Genomic DNA, 24,022 nt, shown 5'->3' with positions numbered 1-24,022 from the left:
AATTACAACAAAATGCTTCAGAAGACTAAGCACCAGCACCTTCAGATTAGGGTAGAGTCCCGGTTTCACGCTTGCCTTGTGTGACATTCTATAAATTGTAAAGATAACGCATTTTCTTACCAGCCATGCTGTTCCCCAAATACTAACTATAATAAAGACCAGACAGCATCTGAGTAGTGAGCGTGTGTCAAGCCCCGTGAGGAAGGCATCATTTACTTTGCTAGAGAAAGAAACAGGCTCTGAGAGAAACTTCCTGAGGCCAGGCAGCTGTCTCCAAACCCACCCTGCGCCTCCTGACCCTGAACGTGGAGGACCCAAGTCATTTACGTGAATAATTTACCTACATGCATGTCAGATTGAGATTCAGCCCCCAGATCTAATCATCTCTATGCAGGAATGTGTCAGGAAGGTATACAATTCTATGAGTTCGAGCTGGGGGAACAAAGGCAGGCACCCTCGACACACATGTGGTGCGGAGGTACGCGCCCAGCACAGGGGCGGACAGGAGCAGGTCCAGCCCTGCCCAGTCACACGCCCACCCTGCCATGCCAGTGCAGGGGCCGCCACCGCGTCTCGGGGAAAAGCAGCTTCTCCTGCACAGGAATCTACCCTTCAAAGTGTGTTGCTGAGAAGGTTTGGACCAACATCTCAGAAATCAGACACCGTGTAACACGCTTATCTATACAGGCTGCCTATGTCAGGGAATCACCAATAATTCCCATCTCGCCATCAATTATTTCTGGTAAATACTGATTATTCTAAGTTAACTGAGGCAACACAAGAACAATATAATGGAAATGTCAGAGTCAATCAGCTCCACCTGCTGAAGAGCTGGGACTAATGATGAAACCTAAGGAATCCTGGAGAACGCAGCAGGACCCCAGACGCCGCGGACCACCCCAGCCTCCTTCCACAGGAGAGTTAGTCGTGGGGCAAAGGAACAGCTTTCAAGGAATCTCAGAGGTTCTCAAGGTCTTGAAAGTTGAACGGGAATTAAATATTTGCATCTGAGTCACACGAGCACATTAAAAGTAAAATTTCCTCTTTCCACTAGAATTATGAGCTTGCGGCGGCGACACTGGCTGTATCTCATGCTCGTGAGATGTTTGGGGGCAGCCGTGCGTCTCTGGTGAATCATTTATAATCATGAAAGAAGTGCTTGGGCCCTCGATCCAGGACCACAGACCCCACCAACAAGGGTCTAAACAGGACAAGCCTCGGCCTGGAAAGCCTGGTGTCCGTGGGGGCTGGGAGGAGCACCAGGAAAACTCAGGGGCAAGCCCCACGCAAGCTCGGCATGTCCTACCCCATGCAGTCGGCATCAGCCACAGGGATCTTTTGTTGTTTTTTGTTCAGGAAGGAACATATTAAAAAGCCCGGGGCCCAGGGCCTGGACTCCTCAAAGCTCTCCACAGAGCCGGGTTAATTGGCACCTTCCCTCATGTTCAAGTCAACTATATATGGCTGCTGAGGGCATCTCAGAGCAGGTGCAACACTGAGCTTTCTTGCTGTCTGGGGAAAGCAGGAATTCCAGGCCTCTGCCTTAATACCTCCCCAGAGGCTCTGGCCCAGGTGAGCTCAACTTCTCCCAGGTAAGGAGCACAGACCAGCTTCCCCCATGCCCCTCAGGTCACACAGGAGCGGTGCAGACCCTTGCAACTTGGCACAAGCCCTCGCAACCCACCCTAGAGGCAGCAGCCCAGCCCTGTGGCCCCGGCCTGGCAGGAGGCAGCTGCTGGGGCCCCTGCTCAGAGTTCAGCACAGCGAGGTCCAGCCACAGCAGGGGAGACATCCACCACCCGGCCATTCATCTTTAACCTAAAACAGACACAGGAATGCGGCAAAGGGTTCCTTCCCCTGACAAACCCATCCTTCCTATTCTCATCTCTCCCTCCTTCCCCAGTACTGCACCCAAGGCCACCCAGCACTGTGCCCAAGGCCTGACTCCCAGTTCACAGGGAATCCAAGACAATTATGATTTTGAGAAACTGGGAGCTACATAGAAAATGAGTCGGTAAAGCCATTGTCCACTGATCCTCCACTCCACACAGCGGAGAACCGTCCTCAGGATAAAACCCACGGGGCGGGGAAGACGCGATCAAGGCGGGCAGGACCGCGGAGCCACAAACCTGGTGGTTCAGGGAACAACGCCACGTGAACACAAACCTAAAGTGCTCCACAGCTGGAAGACAAAACACAGGAGACAGAAACGCTGACCGTTTAAAAGAAAAAGAAAAAGAAAAAAAGCCTCACTCTTAAGAGTCCATCAAGATTTACGTTCTCAAGTCACAATGTATCAGCACAGACTTCTCATAATGCCTGAAACTTGGCGCAGTAAACACGTGAATCAGTTCTCCAAAGTCCATCGTTTTCTTTGATGAGCCTCTTGAGTCTCAGGCTGGTTTCAAAGTAAGCCCTTCTCTGTTTGTTGATGATTTAATAATTAACATACATGAAAACACATTGACTTCCAGCTTAATCTGCTAACAAAATATTAATTACCACACTGGCTGTCATCCACAGAAAAAAACACAATCACCTTCTGGTTGTAAAAACATTAGAATTCGAAGCCACTTTGGCCATCTGAACAGCCCCGGCTTTTGACAAGGGCATTCCAAAGCTAATCTGAAAAACTAGTCCAGGCCATGATCGCTGGGGGGTCGGACTTGCCTCATCACCCTACCTCCCTTCTGGAATTAGACAGAACTTAGACGTTTAGTCTGATGGGAAACATTTACAATCTATTCTCTCCGAAGCTACCTGGAAGATTTCCTCCACATGACAAAGCCTTGGTCTCCACAACCCCTTATCTGACAACTCTCTTAACCAACTGTCAATCAGGAAATTTTCAAATCTACCTATGACCTGGACACCCCTGCTTCCAGTTGTCCCACCTTTCCAGACCAAACCCATGTACATCTTACATTTATTTGATCGATTGTCTCATGTCTCCCTAAAAGCTATAAAACCAGGCTGGGCTCTGACCACCTCGGGAATACGTTCGTAGGATCTCCTGAGGGTAATATCAAGGGCCATGGTAACTCATTTGGCTCAGAATAAATCTCCAAATGCTTCACAGAGTTTGACTCTTTACTGACATGGTACCTTTCATGGGTATTCATCTGGGGGACTCACAATCAACCAGAGACAGCAGTTGCCCACTGTGCAAAAGTCTCTGCAGGACTGAGCCTCTGGCACGGGGACTCCAACCCCTGAAGCAGCAGCTCTCCCACGTCCCACGGCCTGATAGACCTGCACCTCCCGGGCTTCTCATTTCAGAGTCTCAGCAACAAATCTACCAAACGTGATCAACATCACAGAATATTCCTCGAGGCTTTTGGCTGTTGTTTCTCCCCAAGTTTACTCTAGAACCAGAATGGCAACACTCGGAACAGGATGGTTCTCAGTCACTGACCCTCCTGGTAAATACACTGTCTCCAAGGCCCTTTCCCGCCAGTCACAGCTTCCTTCATGTCAGGTTCGAAGGCCACCTCCCCAAGAAGGAAACCTCTTCAATCCAGCAACCACAGCTCCTGTTCCCATCTAGAGCTTGTCTGCCAGGAAGGGAAGACTCCTCATTCCAGAGACAGCAGGTGCCACAAACTCAGGGTTGTAGCCACTGCGAAGGCAAACACTCATGAAATTAATAGACTTTTTCCTCCTTGGATACTGACGTTTCCTCTTCTGGAGGTCAGCCAAGGCCATCTGCACGAGTCACGAGCGTGATGGCTCCAGCCCCTCCTTCGGTGTCAGCAGTGTGGCTCCGCTCTGAGACCCCCTGCACCAGCCGGGCCATGCACCTGTTCCCACGACTGCTGTCAGCAGACTACAGTGATTCTAAAATAATCAGCAAACTGAGGTTCCGAAGGATGCATTTTAAAGAAAAATGTGTAAGTTTTACTGCATGAAATCAGCTACATCTTTTGCTACTCCAGAGGCTTTTTGTTTTGCTTTCCTCAAGGTTCTCTACAATGATCCTGACAGTCAAGGTTCCCAGTTACAGGCAGAGGGTTGGGCAGGCCGCGTCTGCTGTGTCACACATACAGAGGATCCACATCATAGGATTTTCCCTGTTCACCAACATCATCAGGACAAACTTTAAGCAATAATAATCTCCCTGTCTGGAAAACTGAGCTCACTTGAGAACTAATGCAACAAATGTGTTTGACAAAGTTGCAGGTGGACATTTTAGTGAATAAATCACTATTTCAAGGAGGATAAAGGCTCACTCTTCAAAGCCATGTTTTTGTCAAGTTTTGTAATTTCAGCTTCATGCATTTAAATCATGAAGTGAGGCTTGTACCTGATACATTACAGAATCTCGACAAAATAGACAAAATTCCAATTCTGTACATTCTCTCTCATTCTTTTCCATATGCATACGGATGGTGGTAATTTAAGTTGGCATTCCAACAGGATTTCTAAATTAAACTGTCTTCTACTTTAAACACTACGTGTTAAACATTACACATTCCATTGTTCAACATTTATAGCAGGGTCTGTATGGCCCGTTTTAAAGATTTCTTCCTCACTAAAAGCAAGCGTTTAAACAATAAATGATCTACTCTAAAATATTCTAGAGACAGAGATACATTTGGAGAGTGGACACACTTAACACAGAAATCCGCAACATCAAACAGGCACAACCGGCAGTGAGGGTGGAAGGGGCGCTATGTGAGTGCCCCTAAAAACACACACAAGCCTGGCTGCTTAAAAGGAATGAATATAGCTCAACACTCCCATGTGAACATTGCTGTGTCTACTGCCTTACAGAATCCTCCTAGCTGAGCTGCAGGAATCTTCTTTGGAACCTTTTCTCACCTACACTGCCTACAGGTGCCCACTGGGCTCCCTGGGCAGTATCGTGTCTTTGTTTAGAATATCACAGTATTAGGAGATCTGTTAAATCCCAAGTCAGAGCCTTATCATAACTCAGACACCATCCCTCAGGGCTTGTGGGCCAACTTCGGCTAATGCAGGCTGCTCCACAGTGCCCTGCAGATGGGCTTGGTACATCCACACGATTTTAAGATTTGGGGCTGCCGTTTTCTACAGTCACAGATGCGGACTTACATATTCATCATGACTGAAGGCAGCACGTATTTTTATGTTCCTTCTGTAACGGTAATAATCATGGCAACATTTCCCCGATCCTTAAAAAAGCCTCCTAACAGTAGATGCATTCCACCCCCTTCCTTAAAATTAATAGAATTTACCAAACTAGGTGAAATCAGTCTTCATGAGAAAGTGAGAAATCAGTGTTCACACAATGGCATAGTAGCTGGGCCTAGAGTATACGTCAACATCCCAAACTAAGCACCCATCACAGTTATTCCCAACTCGCAGGAAAGCTAGAAAAATTAGAAGGCTTAAAACATAATTATAAATGAAAATAACAAGAAACCAAAGTTTCTGAGGAGCATTTGTTAGCCAAACAAGGAAAGCCATTAACCAGTGCTGATTACATTGCATTTGATTACATTGCATTTGATTACAGCAGCCAAAGACGTGTCCAGAAGAAGAGACTTTTAAACATTAGTCTTTCAGTAAGAATGGTTGCTTAACAAGTTCAGACTACTGGGCTACACCAATCATCAATTAAAAAGCAAGGCAAACGAGTGAGAGTCATTTTCCTTAATCCTTAACGTGTCAAAAACTACCACATTGGTCAAGCTGGTCTCCAACTCGTGACCTCAGGTGATCCACCCACCCCGGCCTCCCAAAGGGCTGGGATTACAGGCATGAGCCACCATGCCTGGCTGAGAACTGTTTGACAGAGGCTGAGGGGAGGCTCCTGTCCCTTCCTGGGACATCCACATCCCACCTAGTTTCCCATACCGACTGTGACACTCGAAGCATCACAGCAAGGGCAGCTGCATCCCCACAGTTCTCTGCACTAACACCACAGCTGCGCGCGCAGCCATACCCCTGGAGCTGCCACTCAGCCTTATCGTGCTGGCACAAGCACAGCAGAAACTACCACGCCCCCAAGAGGGAGGAGTGGGGACCCAGGGGAGTGAACCAGGAGGAAGGAGTGTGGTCCAAGGAGTGAACCAGGAGGGAGGAGTGTGATCCAGGGAGTGAACCAGGAGGGAGGAGTGTGGTCCAAGGAGTGAACCAGGAGGGAGGAGTGTGATCCAGGGAGTGAACCAGGAGGGAGGAGTGTGATCCAGGGAGTGAACCAGGAGGGAGGAGTGTGATCCAGGGAGTGAACCAGGAGGGAGGAGTGTGATCCAGGGAGTGAACCAGGAGGAAGGAGTGTGGTCCAAGGAGTGAACCAGGAGGGAGGAGGAGTGTGATCCAGGGAGTGAACCAGGAGGGAGGAGTGTGGTCCAAGGAGTGAACCAGGAGGGACGTGTGTGGTCCAGGGGAGTGAGCCAGGGAGGAGGAGGGAGGAATGTGGTCCGGGGAATGAACCAGGAGGGAGGAGTGCAGTCCATGGGAGTAGGGAAGAGTCTGGTCCAGGGGAGTCAACAAGGAGCCTTTGGGGATAGCAAGTTCACACACCACAAATACCTCCCAATCCATCCGCGTGCAGGGAGGGGCCGGAAACCACGCAGGAGCTACAGCGCTTTCTCCTCACAGAAGAGGAATAAGGATATCGAATCATGCATGAAATCAGAGCTAAAGTTCTACCACGGTGGGGAGACGCTTCACAGACCCAAATGGGTGCAAAACAAAACCAATCATACAAGATCAGTGGATGGAACGGGATCAGAAATTTAAGCCTGTAACAAGCTTTCAGAAAAAACTTCACTTGATCTGCAAGATGACTGCAGCTCTGCTTGATCATTTCTGCAAATGTCTAACTCGCGATGAGCCATCTCAGAGCCCTTCAAGAGGAGTAACAAAATCAAAACGCCAAGGCATCCTCCGTATTTTAGATAGCCTGCAACAGTATGGAAATGAGCAGCGGTGCCAGAGCTTTCAAGTTTCTTTGAAGTAAATTCCAGCATGAGGGCAGCATCTTTCTGGCTGAAGCAATGAGGTAGGCTCCTGCTCACCGCATGGGAGACCAGCTTTCAGCTAAGATGCTGTCAAGGGTCTGCAAACCACGATCCCCGACCGAGCCTTGGCCAGGGAACCAGAAGTGATTTTTACACTTTGACGTTTTCACAAAAGAAATATATGCAGAGACTTCTGTGGCCCTCAAAGCATAACACGTTGCCTACTCTGCCCTTTACAGGAGCTTCTAGCTTTGCTGTCAGTTACAAAGTGTTTCTATAAAATAATGTCACTGATTCTCAAGCATGCCAGCAAAAGTCACACTTCTCAACAACCCTCAATGGAGATGCACCATCCTGTGTTTCACACAGATTTTAGATTTTTAAAAGCCAAAATAAGGGAGGTAATTCAGCTAAGTATTATAGTAACACAATTTGAGATACTTAATGATGTGTGACAACAGAATACTTGGCATTCCTGTGAGGCAATAAACTAGCTCAAACACAAAATAACAAATCAAAGCATGTTTTGGCCTCTCAAAGTGATCAGTGAAATTGGAAATAACATTCAGTTAAATGACACTTAAAAAAAAAAAAAAAAAAAGCACAAACAAAACAAATACTACTACACCATCACTCCTTAAATTTATTTAACTACTGCTGCCAAATAAAATGGAGAGACTTCTTACTGCAGGGTAATAATCGGCCATTGTCATCATGAAATAGACCGCTGTGCAGGCTCAGGCCCTCCAGCCCACAAAGGCAGGGGGAGGGAGGAGAAACGATGGCCAGAAACAAAGGGACAGGGCAACCATGACCTAGTCAGCAATTGTACCCTCCCACCTTTCTTCTGGACTTACAATTTTGGAGCCATCTGGGTTTACCTTCCTATGTCCATAAGTCAGCTAGTTCTCCAAGCCAGAAATCTACAATGCTTCTGGCAGCCAAGTCCTCTCGGCCTTCCCCCCATGTTTTAGGGCCTCATCAGCTCACCCCTGGATAGTATCAATGGCCTCGGAGCTCCAGTCAACCTTGCACTCCACAGACTCAAGTATGCCAAGAGCCACTCGAGGCTGCCACTGCCATGACCAAAGGCTTTCAGAGACAGTCGCCAGCACTGCACAAATCCATGTGGCTTCACCAGGCGCAAAGCGGCTCCAGCATTCCATCCAGTCTGTCGCTGCTACCATAGCTGTGAGTCTAGGATGTGTCAGGAAGGGAAGGAAGACACCATGTACATCATCTCATTTAAGCTTCAGTGTCACAAGGTGGATTTTGTCGTGCCCGTTTTATGGATCAGGAAAGTTTTAAGGAGGGCAAGCACAGGGCCCTGCTGACACAAGAGCAAGACCCGCAGAGGCCTGGGCATGACCCCCGTCCCACGCTCCCTGGGTCTTGATATCCACTCCTCCCCCGTGGGAGCCTGATCCTGGGTCTGCCTGAATTGCTACCATTCCTAAGACACGACTCACGTCTGTCCACCTCCTCCTTTATCTGTTTCCCGCAGCCCAGAGGCGTGTGTGCTCTTCCATCCAGACAGACATCACACTTCAGCACCTGCATCTGACATCACTTCAGCCAAAAGCTTCTCTCAAACCTCCCCCCACACCTGCCGGTCACACAGGTCTGCACCCATCACCTTTCTCACACGAATTCTCACATATTCCTGTGTAGCACCATCCAACTGATGATAGTCTGAGAGGAGGAAGCTTTGTAGATAAATCCATGTTCTACTTTGCTCCCAGCCCTCCGTCTTGCGTCTTGGATGAGGCAACCGATTAACAGCAATTTCATTTCAGCACAACATTTCCATTTGAAGAAACGCAGAGCATAGGGCTCTGGTCATAATTAAAAGCTTGTTTCATTTGTCATTTGAAATTCCATGTACTGCTGCAACAGCAGCACCCCCTCCTCGCCAGGCTCTGCCCTAAGGACATCTTTCCTGGCAGTGAGAGCCCCGCAGGTTTCCCAGCGCCTCGGGCTGCGGCTTCCACGCTGGGCCGGCACTGACAGGACCGGAATGGTGCCCCCAACAACTACAGGATCGGAAGCTGGTCGACTGCTCTGTAGGATGGAGACATGTTAGTAATCCCTGACATTTCCACTGACAGGCTGCTCAGGTAAACTGGGAAAAATCCACAAACTAGAAAGAATCCATGGGGAGGAGCACTTCTGTCTCCAACCTGGCAGCAAACGGTGGCTGTGCAGACGATCTCTTCAGGAAAACTATCGACTGTATCTCAGGTCAACAACAGCCCCGCTGAGGGCCAAAAAATCAGCTCCCCCTGGCCCTCACTTCCTAAGGGTCAACCCTCCCAGGCCACCTCTCCTGGAAGATCAGCTCTGACGCACCCACGACGGTCAGGAACCGGCTCTGGGACACATTTCCCAGGCTCCTGCCCACTGCCCTCTCTCTTCTTCCTCCTCCATCTCCCTCTTCACTCCCATCCGCCCTCCCCCTTTCGCTTCCCTTCTCTCCTTTCCTCTCCCTCCCTCATTTCCTTTCAGCCCTCACCTTCCTCACTGCACTTCCCTATGCAACTCAGCGGACGCATTCTCAGGTCAGTAGAGTTTTCTTTCACTCTGTTTTTATTGCAATGATCATTCTTAATGAACAGAAACCTGTTTCGGACCATGTGGATGCCACCTCCTGACCAACTGCTGCCCCGCGGCTCCGTGTCCACTCAGTGACCTCACGGCGCAGGTGCCCAGCAGTATGGCTGTGACCAGGGGTAGCAACATGGGACATGAGAGAGGTATCCCAGCCAAGAGGCCCTGCAAAGCCTCCCCGGCAAACCGGAGCAAGGCCCAGGGCGGTAGGGAGAGCGCCGTGCTCACGATGTAGGCAGTTCAGCTTCCGCAAACTGTCCATCGACTGCAACTTACTTTGTTTCCATGGTTACAGAAGAACCATAAGCATTCTGAAATATGTCCTTGGTTTCATGTTTGCGAAATCTAAGCAACATTATAAGAAAAATCACTGAATTCTGCCCGAGGCTCTAGGGGTGTTTTCCTCTCTGAAAGGAGCCCCCTTCCAGGACTTGGGATTGAGTGACAGCCTTCAAAATCATGGTTATCCTGGTGGTAACAGGGAACTCCTCAGCCCGCCGGGAGCTGGGGCCCTCGACAGCCCCCACGGTTCCAGACGCCAGTGTTCTAAGAATCACACATGTGCAGATAGCAAAGCTTGCTGCACACACGCCAGGTGCTAACAAGCCCCAAACGTCTCACTCATACTTGCTAACCTGTACATCGCTTCTCTCAGCCTCCACGGCGTTTCACACTCTGCCTTTATATAGAGATGAACCATGCGTCCTGAGCGCTACAAAGATTCAACTCCTTCCGGGAAGAGGGGTGCATCTTTCCATCACGGGGTCCTCACTCCAGCTGGCACAGGATTTGCAGAGTGGGCGAGTCTAATGTTGATGACACTTTCTCAATATTCCCTTCACACCCCTCCAAAAACAAGAGTGCTGCCAGCTTCTTACCGACGTTGTAATGAGCAAAATATTTTTCTCTTATTTGTCACTTTTTAACGTTATACTAGTGAAGAATGTGACTCTGCATGTACACTGTAAGCACCCACACCGTGAACATTCTGCTCTCCTGTGACTGTATTCACAGGTCACAAGGACAAAACTTCTCCATAGTAGCCAGAATATATATATATATTTATATATATATATATATTTCATATATAAATATATATATATATATTTTAACATGACTTCCACTCATCTTAAAGTCACAGATGTGGCTTTTCCTTCATAAAAAGATCCAAATGATACACAAGCCAGGTTTAATAAACACATTGGTCCAGGTGGGAAAATGACCTCTCAGTCTCCCTCCCCTCAAAGACCAGGGCAGCCAGGAAACTGCGCTCTACAGTAAATGACAGCCGGCAGGATTCCCTAAATAAGCAGCCGGAAGATTCCCATCTCACAGAGAGCGCCTTTCAAGACTCAAGATGTCCCCGCTCCCTGAATGTCTTACAAAGAACAGACTACCCAACTGAGGACTGAGGCAGTAAAGAAACATGTTTTCGGCCGGGTGCGGCGGCTCACGCTTGCAATCCCAGCACTTTGGGAGGACGAGGCAGGTGGATCACAAGGTCATGAGATCGAGACCATTCTGGCTAACACGGTGAAACCCCCTTCTCTACCAAAAATAAAAAAATTAGCCAGGCATGGTAGCGGGCACCTGTAGTCCCACGTACTCGGGAGGCTGAGGCAGGAGAATGGCGTGAAGCTGGGAGGTGGAGTTTGCAGTGAGCCGAGATCGTGCCACTGCACTCCAGCCTGGGCGACAGAGCAAGACTCTGTCTCAAAAAATTAAAATAAATAAAATTTAAAATGTTTTCAGCAAATAGCATCATCGACCCACAAATGAGAGGTACCGTTTTCATTCTAGGAGGGAAACACTACAAAGTACGTACATTTTAGCCCCGTAAGTGAATTCTTTGGGCGTTCCTGTGTCCGCTATCAAATGCAACACATCACCCCAAAAGGCAAAGTTCTATAAGTCACATCCAAAGAGGGGAAAAATCATTCTAAGTTTTAGCAATCCAGTAAGAACCTGATCCAGAGAAGCCTACTTGTTCCAGACTCTAAGCAGCAATATATTGCTACAATGTAATGAAAACAAAGGGATGATTAAGAAAATTTCAATGCTAATAAAAGACAAAAACGTAATTGGATTTATTCTACTCTAGACAGAGCAGCCGGGCAGTTCACCCATACGTTATGAACGTTGCTGTTTATCAGCCAGGGTCCAAACTCTGTCAACAAGGCTTGACAGTAAGGGCGTGATCTCCACTCACTGCAAGGTCCACCTCCCAGGCTCAAGCGACTCTCTTCAGCCTCTGGAGTAGCCAGAATTACAGGTGTGCAGTCATCACGCCCAACTAATTTGTGTGTTTTCAGTAGACACGGGATTTCACCAGGTTGCCCAGGCCGGTTCCCTGGGTCTCAAGCTCCCAGCCTCAAGCAATCCACCCGCCTCGGCCTCCCAAAGGGCTGGGATTACAGACGTGAGCCATCACGCCCGGCCCTTTTTTGTTTTCTTTTCTTTTTAAGTGACTAATATGCTTCACAGTCTTGTAGGCATTTAAAAAAAAAAAAAAAAGAACAAGCAAATTCTGTAAGGGAAAGAAACCATTAACACTTTTTACACTTCTCAAAACTCAAAACTGAAATGTTAAGAATAAATGTATTTTATTCACAGAAGCAGCATTCTTAAAGTTCTGTAAAAGTGATACCATGGACACCACCACATCACAGATGAGCGTGGCAGGACTGCTCAGGTTCAGAACACATTCTCAACAGTCCTCTTGCCCCTTTCCTCAATGGGAACACTTTATTCTGTCTTTGATTCAAATTAAGTATCTTGCGAGGGAGTTGAAGAAAACTGCATAGCAGATTTTAAAACTTCAATGCTTTTCTCAATGTTCGCCACATTCTAATGCATTTTACTAACTACACGGCCAATAAGCCTAAAGCTTTTTGCATCGGTAAAGACAATGCTCCTTGTAGCAATAGGCTTTTTCTTTTCTATACAAAGATCTATAACTTAAGCTAGTAAAATGGGCATTTCACAAAGATTTTGCACAATTCCTAGCACAGATTTTAGCAAAATAAAACCATTATCTTTCTGCAATTAAATAAGCAAGCATAGGAAACTGCACAGTTAAAATAACCATTCCATTATTTTATATAAACACAAATGAGAGAGTAGAGTATGCTTTGAAAAACAGTATTTCCATATGCCAACGATGAAGCAGAAGACAGTTCCTCAGCCTCATATGACATTTGACAACCGAAGTACTCTGGCCCAAGCCCAGCCCGGTTAAATGAAAATGAAGTAAACGTGTGAGTGACCATGGTGGGGCACTCTGATAGCCACAGTCCAGGAAAGAACAGCTAACATCTTTCTTCTTCATGGGAAAACCGAAACATACTCGAGAGACCTTGATTCTTTAAAACACAGTCTGCCCCAGTACTAACCTTAAGCTCCCAACGATCAAGATTGCTATAACCACAGAGGTGTTTTTCCAGGCCCTCGAAAATCACGGACATGGTACATACACAACGTTTTCAAACACTCAATGCAGCCAATTTGTTAAATGTGCTGTGATACCGGAGGTCTTGTGCAGGACCAGAAGCGTCGTAGCCTGGTTACCTGTCCTGGTGTTCAATGCTTTGCATGTGCAAAACCTGCTGTTACAATTTACTGGGCTTAATGTGATTCCGTTCGTCACAGAAGAGAGCTATGACATTTACTTAATTCCACGCACAAATTCTCAGGTTCACGTTCCACGAGTGACTGCTCTGTCCACGAGACAGCTGAGGGAAGACCCAGGAAAGGCCTGGGAGATGCCAAGTGCTCACAAACTGGTATCCGTCTGCTGGTTCTGGCTTAAAGGAAAACAGACATAGAAGAAACTAAAAGGGCTCACTACACCTAATATCACAATGTTCTCAACTTTACCTTAGCCAAAAATAAAAGCGGAAAAGTAAAACTACGCCAGGGCATGATTCCAGTGCTAATCTGAAACATGAAATATTTAGAAGACAAAGCTCATTGTGAGTGCAAGTAATATACACATAAAACACTGGTTTCACAAAACCCAGTCTTTGCGATTGCTTTAATAAAAAGTAAAATTCTCATGAGGATCGCATACATTAACTGATTTTCAAATGAAGGGACTGGTAAACTTCAGGGCATATGATTTCTGTCACACACAAGGGGAGCAGTGAGAGAGAAGAGCTAGGATCAAGTGTGCTGAAGCTGTCCTAGGACTGAAATTCAGTTTCTGCCAAAACAAAAACACAGGAGGCTGTCAACTTCGAGAGCAAGCTCTGCTTGAGAGCGTCAAGATGCTAAAGTTGCAAAGGAGCTTCTCCCTGTATGGGCACGTGTGATCCTTGCGAAAACATAGCTCAGCATTATCAAAAATCAGGAAAGAACACAAGCTTTCCAGACATGAAATCCAAGAGCAGAAGGGAGCAGAGTGCAAGCTTGCTCGGCAGAACTGTTCCCGGACAACAGCACAGACGACGTCACAGGGAGGGCAGGGCAAGCAACAGCAGCTTCCGTCTCGCCGCAAGCAGGGCCTGAGCCAGGGGAGCAGTCTCCTCCAACCTGACAAGGAGGCGCGAGGAGCCACAGAGAAGTCAATTCAGGGCCCTTTTCAGAAAGGGGCAACAATGAGAAAATCTGGTCTCACCCACCCCCCACCTGCTACGGTAACAGCTAAACTCGCACGTGCGTCTGTCACGTTCCCCAAACCCTCTTGCAGGTGCTCTTCCTGCACCCGGGTGCCTGTCTCCGTGCTGCTCCTGAGGCCACACCTGTTGTCATCCACTAGTGACCGGGAATTCACCTTTGTCCGAGAGAAGCAAACGCAGACTTCACACACTCCTGTACAGGTTTGCTGGCCGAGAATCTAACTGCACTGTCCGATTCCAGATGTGCTGGTACCAAGGAGAACGTTCGATGCCCGGCATTTAAAAACGGTATCAGTGGGTTCTCCTGGGACTCCCAGGCGGCCGCATGAGGGACGGAGCTGTTGCCCTGCTACCCCGAGCCAAAGCAAGGCTGAGAGGCACACACCACAGGCCACATCACACTCGAGCACCGACTCTTGACCGTTGCTCGTTCGTGTGTTAAGAGTTCAGGGAGCCGGGCGCGGTGGCTCAAGCCTGTAATCCCAGCACTTTGGGAGGCCGAGACGGGTGGATCACGAGGTCAGGAGATCGAGACCATCCTGGCTAACACAGGTGAAACCCCGTCTCTACTAAAAAATACAAAAAACTAGCCGGGTGAGTTGGCGGGCGCCTGTAGTCCCAGCTACTCGGGAGGCTGAGGCAGGAGAATGGCGTAAACCCGGGAGGCGGAGCTTGCAGTGAGCTGAGATCCGGCCACTGCACTCCAGCCTGGGCGACACAGCGAGACTCCGTCTCAAAAAAAAAAAAAAAAAGAGTTCAGGGTACAGGCGACAGACAGGCCTGATCTCAGCCATGGGACAGCAGTGACTGCCCACAAGTCCCGTATCTAAGCCCCGACTTGCCAATCCATCCTTCCTTCAGGAACAATGCCCACCTCACAGTGCTGCCATGAACGCTAAGTCAGCACGTACATACACAACCAAATTCATTGCAATTGTGCTTTCTACAACAAGTTAATACAACCAGGCGCTATCATTGAGACTGAATAACCAATATTAGAACAGAAGATCAGGCCAGGGATGGTGGCTCAGACCTGTAATCCTATCACTTTGGGAAGCTGAGGTGGGTGGATCACTTGAGGTCAGGAGTTGCAGACCAGCTTGGTCAACATGACAAAACCCCATCTCTACTAAAAATAAATTATCCAGACATGGTGGCACACACCCTGTAACCCCAGCTACTAGGGAGGCTGAGGCATAAGAATCACTTGAACCTGGGAAGTAGAGGTTGCAGTGAACGGACATCGTACTACTGTGCTCCACACTTCCAGCCTGGGTGACAGACCAAGATTCTAGTAAAAAAATAAAAGGTCAAGATGAAAACTGATTGCCAAGGTCCATGTTCCATATACTTCAAACATAAAGTTCATTCGCTGGTACTTGATCAAGTTGTTGATTTCTTCATTACAATCTTGTCTATCCTTCTAACACGGCTCAAAATGTTTACATTTGAGCACACCTCGAGTATAACAAAAAATAAAGTGCCTATATTTCATAAATGAGCAAGTTCCAGTAAGACTGCATCCTGCTCTAGTTAATCCTTTGACAATGTAAAACTGAACCATCCTGACACAGCACTGACACATGGTGCAAGAAAAATGACCTCCAATTAAATCGCTAGATTTAGAGAACACATAAATATAGTTTATCACTAATTCACCAGCGATTAGCAAGATTTTAAAGGAAGAAAAAGTATTGGGACTGTAACTAGGAATAAAGGCAAAAATAAACTAGAGAAATTAGTCACGTTTAAATCAATACCCTTTCTGTGGGGCCGTAATAAAGTATACACAACAGGTGTGCAAGCTGTCATGCTAAACTGTCACCAAGCTCTCTATGAAGGTAGTAAGAGCGTCCCAAGTCACAGAGCCTCATATTCCTATTTAAATGCTACACAGCCAACACCACACTCGGCACGCAGTGAGAACTCTGAAAGCTCTGAGGAACGCATGATGGGATGAAGGGCCCCAGCCCTGCCATCACCCTGCTGCTTATTAAAAATATAAAACAAAGCCCTGCCTTCAAGGTGCTCAGATCTAACTAGTACAAAGTTTTGCTTTTGACAAGTTAACTACGAATGATGAAGACACTCAACAGCTGTGCGAAATGTAAGGCAACCTAATAAGAGGAACTTGGCTGAGACTAAACCCAGAGATGGTTTTTTAACCACAGAAGAGGAAAGAACTGAAGAACCTTACAGAAAGTTGACAGCAATTTCTGTTTCTCTATGGTACAACCTGGAATTTACCTTTGAGACAGACTGTCCTTCTGTTCTGAAAAATCAGATTATTCTTGCAATCCTCCATCAGGACTGAAATTCCCAAAGACATGGAAAACCAAGTACTAATTTTAAAACCCCCCCAAAAAACTACCTATGATCTTAGATGTGAGATTTAATATTCTCAAATTCCAAATTTGGAAATATTTTGCACAAAGTCCTTATTTTCCCTGTTTACTTGAAAGCTCTCTATTCTTTTGTCCTAAACATCTTCTTTCTCATCCTTCCAAACAGTATCTGAAGATGAACTTACATATCGTTTTCAATGTTAACAAAGAAGATACTACATTTGTCAAGAACTGTTTATATTCACAACTCTAGGAGAGATTTTGCTACATCGTGAGGAATAACACGAGGCAGTAAATACGCCACGAATAAAGAACAGTAGAAAGTGGACACATTTCCTGATGAGTGCCGATTTCTCATTGAGCTGCTGACAAAGTTATAATACAGAAAGCTAGACAGCTGCTATGTTAGTTCTACCTCACTTAAGTGACCGAGTCATTGTTGTTTCGGTTCCCTTTCTCGTCTTGGGATGAGACACACCTCAGAGAGCTGTTTATGATTTCAGGAACACACACATCAATGAAGTGACTGTTCCTAAATCGTTGCAAAGGATATAGCAACCTGCCAAATTTCAACTAGGTTGCAACAAACAACTGTTTTCATCCTACACTCTCCGGTGCCAGCGAGATGGTGTGTTCTTGGATCCCTGCGGGAGCCCTCTTCCTGGTGCCATAGAGCGCACACACACATTTACATCCACATAGTGTACGTATATGGTACACTGTAACACGTGTACCTGCATAGAGCGTACACACATCCGAATACGTAGAGTGTACATAAGTGCACTACATGCGTACAGAGTGCACACACATCCAGATCCATGTGGTGTACATGCATAGAGTGTACACACATCCAAATATAGTGTACAAACAAGTTCACTACGTGTGTAAAAGCATAGAGCATACACACATCCATATAGCAAATGTACATAAGCTAACACGTATGCGCAGGCATAGCACGTACACCCATCTATATGCAGTGTACACAGGTATACTATACCTGTATGTACATGCATATGGCATACACATGCACATCCGTACGTACATAGGTATGCTATTTGCTGTATGTATACACGTGCGTATAGCATACACTCTTATCCAAATGTACGTAGGTGCACTACAGCATGCATACACATGTGCAGTGTACACATATGCACATGTATACAATGTACATCAGTACACTAACGTATAAAGCGTATACACATATGCAATAGTGTACATACATATGCAGCATGTATATGTATTAGTGTGTACATATCCAGAAGTTTATTCAGTGTGCATAGTGTACATGCATGCTTGTGTGCACATATGTATATATACTCTGCAGAAATAATGTGCACATACCCACATGATGTACGTACACAGGCATGTATATGGCATTAAATACATGCATGTATGTACACATGCAGAACAGATAGGTGTCCAAGTGCGCATATAACCATAGTGACCATAGATACACATACACATGTACATGCATGCCTACAGCATGCACGTGTGTAGGACACAAATGTAGTGTACATACCTATACATTGTAAATACATGCACAGTGGAAATACACGTAGTATGCGTACACCACATACACACATGTACATTTATAGAGTACACATATACCGAGACCCAGAACGGGTCATGAGTATTAATACTGCGGAAACGCTTCCAGTTCTACCTAAGTGAATTTTTTTTCAAACTATAATAGAACTCATACAAAAAGGGTTTTAAGGAAATGAATAAAGCTAGTGACAAAAATCAGTGGGAAGGGCACAACCACTTTCCCTCAGAGTTCTGGGCCTGACCGTGGAAGTTCAGAGGTTTCCTAATGCAGTACACGTCAGAACTGACTCACGATAAAGCGCTCCTTAAAAATTAAAAATGTGTCCTCATGTTTTGGCCTTTGAGACAAAGCCTCTTAGTTAGAGTTCTGACTGAATTTGACTCACAGTACTCTGGCAGATTCTTCATTTTCTGGTGAGACAGACGAATGTCCCAGGGTGAGGGCAATGCCAGCCCTTTCAGGGTCAGCTTTTCGAGGAGCGATGTCTGGCAGAACACAATCCAACACCATAGTAGGATCCCCCACCCAGCCACTTAGACACTTTCGGGGACTTACTCTGCTTGTTTCCCTTTCTTGAATTCAGCTGGGGGGCAAAAAAACCCAAAGAAAATCAAAACCAAAAACAAACAGCCCATGTGTTTGTGTGTCTGAAAAGTGAATACATGCACATCCAACTTTCTAAATGAGACACGGCAGGTATGATGGTCACTGAACAGTGGCCACTGTTGACAAAATACAAAGTCTTCTGCAAACATGAACGAGTTTCTAGGAATACAAAAGTCAAGGGAATTTACTTCACATATTAAAGCTGTCAAGGGTGCTCACCAAAAATGTACTTAGAGGTTTTCCTTTTAAGTTATTTTTGAAGATTTTTAAGTTGCAATACTTAAAAAGCCTCTGGGAAAAGAAAGGATACAGGTATCTGGAAGATTTATACTAAATGATTTTCATGTCTTTTTGATAAAGTTAAATAAGGTCAGCCTTGAAGTAATGGCTTCCACTACTCTGAGGCTGTGGATGGAATCCACGCCACCAGACAATTGAATAAACAGCAAGGCTGCACACACAGGACACAGGCAGTGAGCCAGCCTGACTAGTTGTCAGCTTCTGGGTCAGTTCTAGCCAGTTCTGCCCAGGCCCCACTGGAGATGAAAACCTGCCCTTTAGAAGCCCTTCAAAGCCCACCTTTCAAAATCTAACCCTCTTCAACTGAGGCCCAAGTCCAAAAATCTACTGACATCTTAGCACCTGTTAGGCCAGCTGTCGCCTAGCCTTGTTGGCACCAGGGATGGGTTTCATGGAAGACAATTTTTCTGGGGGGTGGTTTTGAATTGCAACTGTTCCACCTCAGGTCAGGCATCGGATCCTCATAAGGAGCACCTCCGAGATCCCTCACATGCAGTTTACGATAGGGTCCCAGCGCCTAGGAGAACACACAGGTTATGAGAGTGTCCCAGCGCCTAGGAGAACACACAGCTTAAGATAGGGTCCCAGAACCCAGGAGAACATGCGGCTTACGAGAGGGTCCCCGCGCCTAGGAGAACAGGTATTAAATGAGTTGGCAAAGCCAAAATCCACCGGATCTACCCCTCCAAAACAAACATACACCACTGCCCAATATTGATGTGAGCCAAAAACATGGAAGTCCTGAGGGCCCACACTGACCACAGCCAGATGCCACTTCTGAAAGAACCAAGCACGTGCCTAAAGATCACCCGTGATGACCCAGGAGAGCAGCTTTGAGCAGAGACAAAGGTGAAGGAGAGGCACATGGGCCAGGGTGCTGGGTGTGCCCGTCTTTGTGACCTCACTGAGATTGCTGACCTCTGGCCCTTGGTGTCCGTCCTATGGAGGAGGTAGGCCCCAAAATCCCTGCCTCCCTTCAGCACTGACTGAGGCGGTCCTGAAGTCTCCCCAGGGCTGAGACTGCTTCTAATTCCTGTTAGCTGCACACCCACATAAAAAACAAAAAACAAAATATCAAGTATGCAGACAGGAAAAGAAAAATATGTGAATCTTCCCTTATTCAACAGGCATTTAAAGAGTAACTGGAAAATTGTGATAGTCTTTAAACAACCACCAGCTATCACGTCGTGTTGAAATGTTTTAGCTAATCAGGAACCTGTGTGTTCAGGAAATCAGTTGACAGGTCCCAAAAAACCTCGGAGCTTATGACCTGACCCCCACTCACGCGCATCACCTCTCCAGAGGAACGTGTCCTGGACACCTTTCAAATGGTGAGGAAGAGGAAGAAAGGTAGCTTTCCCTCAACCCCACAAAACAAGCTCGACCCCGAGGAGCCCGGAGAACAGCAACGTTTGTTTAGATGCTTTCCCACTGACCTTGTCAGAGCAAACGTTCCCATCCCACACCGCCCGGTGTTTAACTCTCCCTGGGATACCAGCAGCCGCCAACCCTCAACAAGCTGGAAACAGAGGCCAAGCTGATAGGAGGCCTCTCTCCATTCCCTACTGAATTCGCTCAGGACACGGATGTTCCCAAACACATACGGCCCCGAGTATTCCACACTTGGAGAACATTCAAACAACAGACGCTGCGAAGACGTTCCCCTAAAGAGAAACTCAGTTTCTAACTTCCCTTAGGGAAAAACAGGAGACCCAGAACTTTCCAGAAAATCAAGTGTGAGAGGAAGCCACTCACCTCTGGCACTTCCTAAACCTGCCTTCCCGCGGGTGCTCAGGGATGTCCCCGCGACAGCCCCGTCCACCCTGGACGGCAGCAGGTCTCAGGCAGCCAGCACCTGGGCAGCTGGCGAAGCAACCCCAGGGTGAAAACGCCATCCCAGGCACCACTTCCTGGAGCCCCTCAGCAAGAAAAACAGAGGTGGGACACAACCGAGGGCTGACTCGAGGCTGGGGAGCCACAGACCCGCACAGCTCAATCATCGGACATGCTCTTCTGTGGACAGAGCCCAGGGAGAGGCCAGCACAGAGACCCTCGTGCCGGCTCCACGGGCCAGCGTCCTCCAGGGCTGCAAGTTTGTGATCACAGCTTCAGAATTTGGTTCCAGAATCTTCCGGAATCAAAGACGCACCAAACTGTAAAGCTGCCAGGACAGCAGGGCCCAGGAGCAGGCTCAGGGGAGGACCACGTAGAAACCCCACACACAGCATACACGTGTGCATGTTTACTCCACACATGCCACCCCTTCACCCAATACTATGCACGCAAACGCATGTATGCACTCCATACACACCCTCAAATACACTCACTAAATATGATGCGCGTACACACTCCACACACACTGACAAATACATGCAACACACATGAACATGCTCACTGCAGCCACACCTGCTAAATACACTCACCACACACGCACAAACGTGACACACCTGCACACTCATTCCAGACATCACACCCCTCACCAAGTACACAGGTGCACACACCTCCAAGTTCAGAACCTGTAGACTCCACAAGCTTTGGTTTCCCCCACTGTTTCTCTCATCACATGAGATCCACACACAGGTGTCATTTACTGACATCTAACACCCGGGGAGGCCCTTAGACAGAACTGCAGTCACAAGTCGGCTTCATTCAGGCATTCTTCACCAGATTCCTGAAGCCACCTTCTGTCCCCCCACGGGGAGGGAGGCCGAGACCGGAGACGTCACTGGGCTTACAGATCCCCAGGCTGGCAACCCAACGAAATGAGGAGGGCTTGGCCACGGCCCTGGAGGGAGATGGGTACTGGGCTCAGGTATGCGGAACATGAGTCCTCATTTCCATACCGTGTCACCTACGACTGCGTCAGGTGAAAGCCAGTGGTTTGGCATTCCTGGGATAGACAGTCCTGGAATTACAAGCAAAACTTTTTATTCCTCCCCTCTGAACACATGAGGTCCATAGTCCCCTCACATCTAACACTGGCAATCAGAATCGGTGACTCCTTGTCCACCTGAGGACCACCCAAGAGGATCCACACACCTGCTACAACAGCAGCACAGCACCTGGTCTGCAGGGGAGCAAAACAAATCCCCCCTTTATGAATAACACTGGATTACCCCGACACTGGCAGCCTGCAGTGTGTATATCGTCAAGCCCCCACATCTGCGCCACCTGCAAGAGGAAAACAAGCCCTTAGTCCAGGGCTCTCAGGACAGCCTGTGAGGAGGATGCTGGCACCCTTCTCATCTCCCAGTGGAGAGGAGAGAAGGCCAGGGTCAGGACTGGTGTATCAGGAGGGTTGGGGTTCAAACCCCATCTGCCTCACAGAGCAGCCCTTACCGTTCAAGTGACTTCTATCATCAGCCTTAAAATGTACCACAGTTACCAGCAATTCTGAGTGCTGTTCCTTGGGACGTCATAAGCAAACATTTTGTTAGAAAGATTTTGCCAAATCTGCTTTCAAAATCCTATGCTATGAAATGACTAATGAAAATTTGAGCTATGAAATAAAGCACATAGTTAAATGAATCCCAAAATGACTACCACGAAGGAAGCTTTAACTTGAAGTGAAAAATATCCTCTAAATGACATCAGCCAGAATTATCTTCAATCATTACTGATCCCATAACGCTTCAGGAATTACACAGCATCATCTCAGATATGAGCTTAAAACCATTAGCTGAATGCACATTTCAGCACAACCAAAGTTCTGCTATAATAAGCAGCACAGGCGTCTCTGGAGAGGATTTTAATTGGGACTACAAACGATGTACACGATCGTGGTAAGAGGTTTCATGCTGGCTGTTCTCCAAGGTGCGACACAGAGAAACACCACTAACCTCAAAGACACCTGCTGCTTTGTAATGAGATGAGAGATGATGTGGACAGACTACTGTAAATATTTGAAAAGGAGAAACAATGCAAGGAAAGAATCGTATCAGTTTCCCTTTACATTCTTAGAAAAAAACGATTTTCCTTTTGGGATAATTTAAAAACAAAATGACATTTCTGGATTTTTACTTTTCTTTCTGAGACTGGGTCTCGGCTCTGTTGCCAAGATTGGAGTAGAGAGGAGCAATAGCAGCTCACTGTAGCCTTAAGTGATCTTCCCACCTCAGCCTCCAGAGTAGCAGGCACCACAGGCACGCACCACCACACTCAGCTAACTTTTCTGTTATACAGATGGGGGTCTTACTATGTTGTCCAGGCTGGTCTTGAACCCCTTGGCCTCAAGTGATCCTCCTGCCTTGACCTCCCAAAGATGTAGCCTAAGCGACCATGTCTTATCGGAAAATAGACATTAGAGCAAATGCATTTCTGTAAGATTTTCTACCTCTTTTCACTGGGGAAAAAGGTAACTTGCCTCCAAGGGTCGGAGACAAAGCTGTTACTGCAGACAAGAGCGCTGTGCATCCCGGGAACCGCTACACCACGAGGCATGGCCGTGCACCCTGGATGCAGGAGTAACACACGAGGCTAGCACAGGCAGATGCTGGCCCTCTCCAGAAGTAGGCCTATCCTTCCTCCTCTCCTCAGCCCCCTCTCCCTTCAGGCCTCAGTGGCTGCTGACAGGGGAGAGGCCACAACTAGAGGAGGCTCTCAACTCCACCAGGGACAGGAGCCCCGGACGCTGGGGACTCTACTGCTGCCCTCTGCGCCCACCTCCTTCTGGTCCAGCCTTCTCAGGAGCCAGGCGTGGCCACTTTGACCCTCTTTCCTTTCTGTGGCTCCTACAAAAACCAGTTCAGCGAGCCCAGGCTGCCTCACACTCCAGGGACACCCAGCACAGGCCCCCTCCATGACCTTATCCAAGCTCCTGGGGCCAGAAGGGTCTTGCAATATTTCACTTTCCAGTCGAGCATCCCCAGCCTGAAATCCAAAGTGCTCCGAAGAGCATTTCCTTCGAGTGTCATGAGGAAGCTCGGAATGTTTCAGGTTTCGGAGCATTTTGGAGTAGGGACTCTCAGCCTTAATTTGAACCTCTTCAAGGAAGCCACATACTGAAGCCCCCGATGTCCACCCTACACAATCCCAGCACACCATCTGAAGTCC

This window comes from Macaca mulatta, chromosome 12 (genome assembly GCF_049350105.2).
Source record: "Macaca mulatta isolate MMU2019108-1 chromosome 12, T2T-MMU8v2.0, whole genome shotgun sequence".
Lineage (NCBI taxonomy): Eukaryota > Metazoa > Chordata > Mammalia > Primates > Cercopithecidae > Macaca > Macaca mulatta.
Note: the sequence above shows the minus strand (reverse complement) of the source record.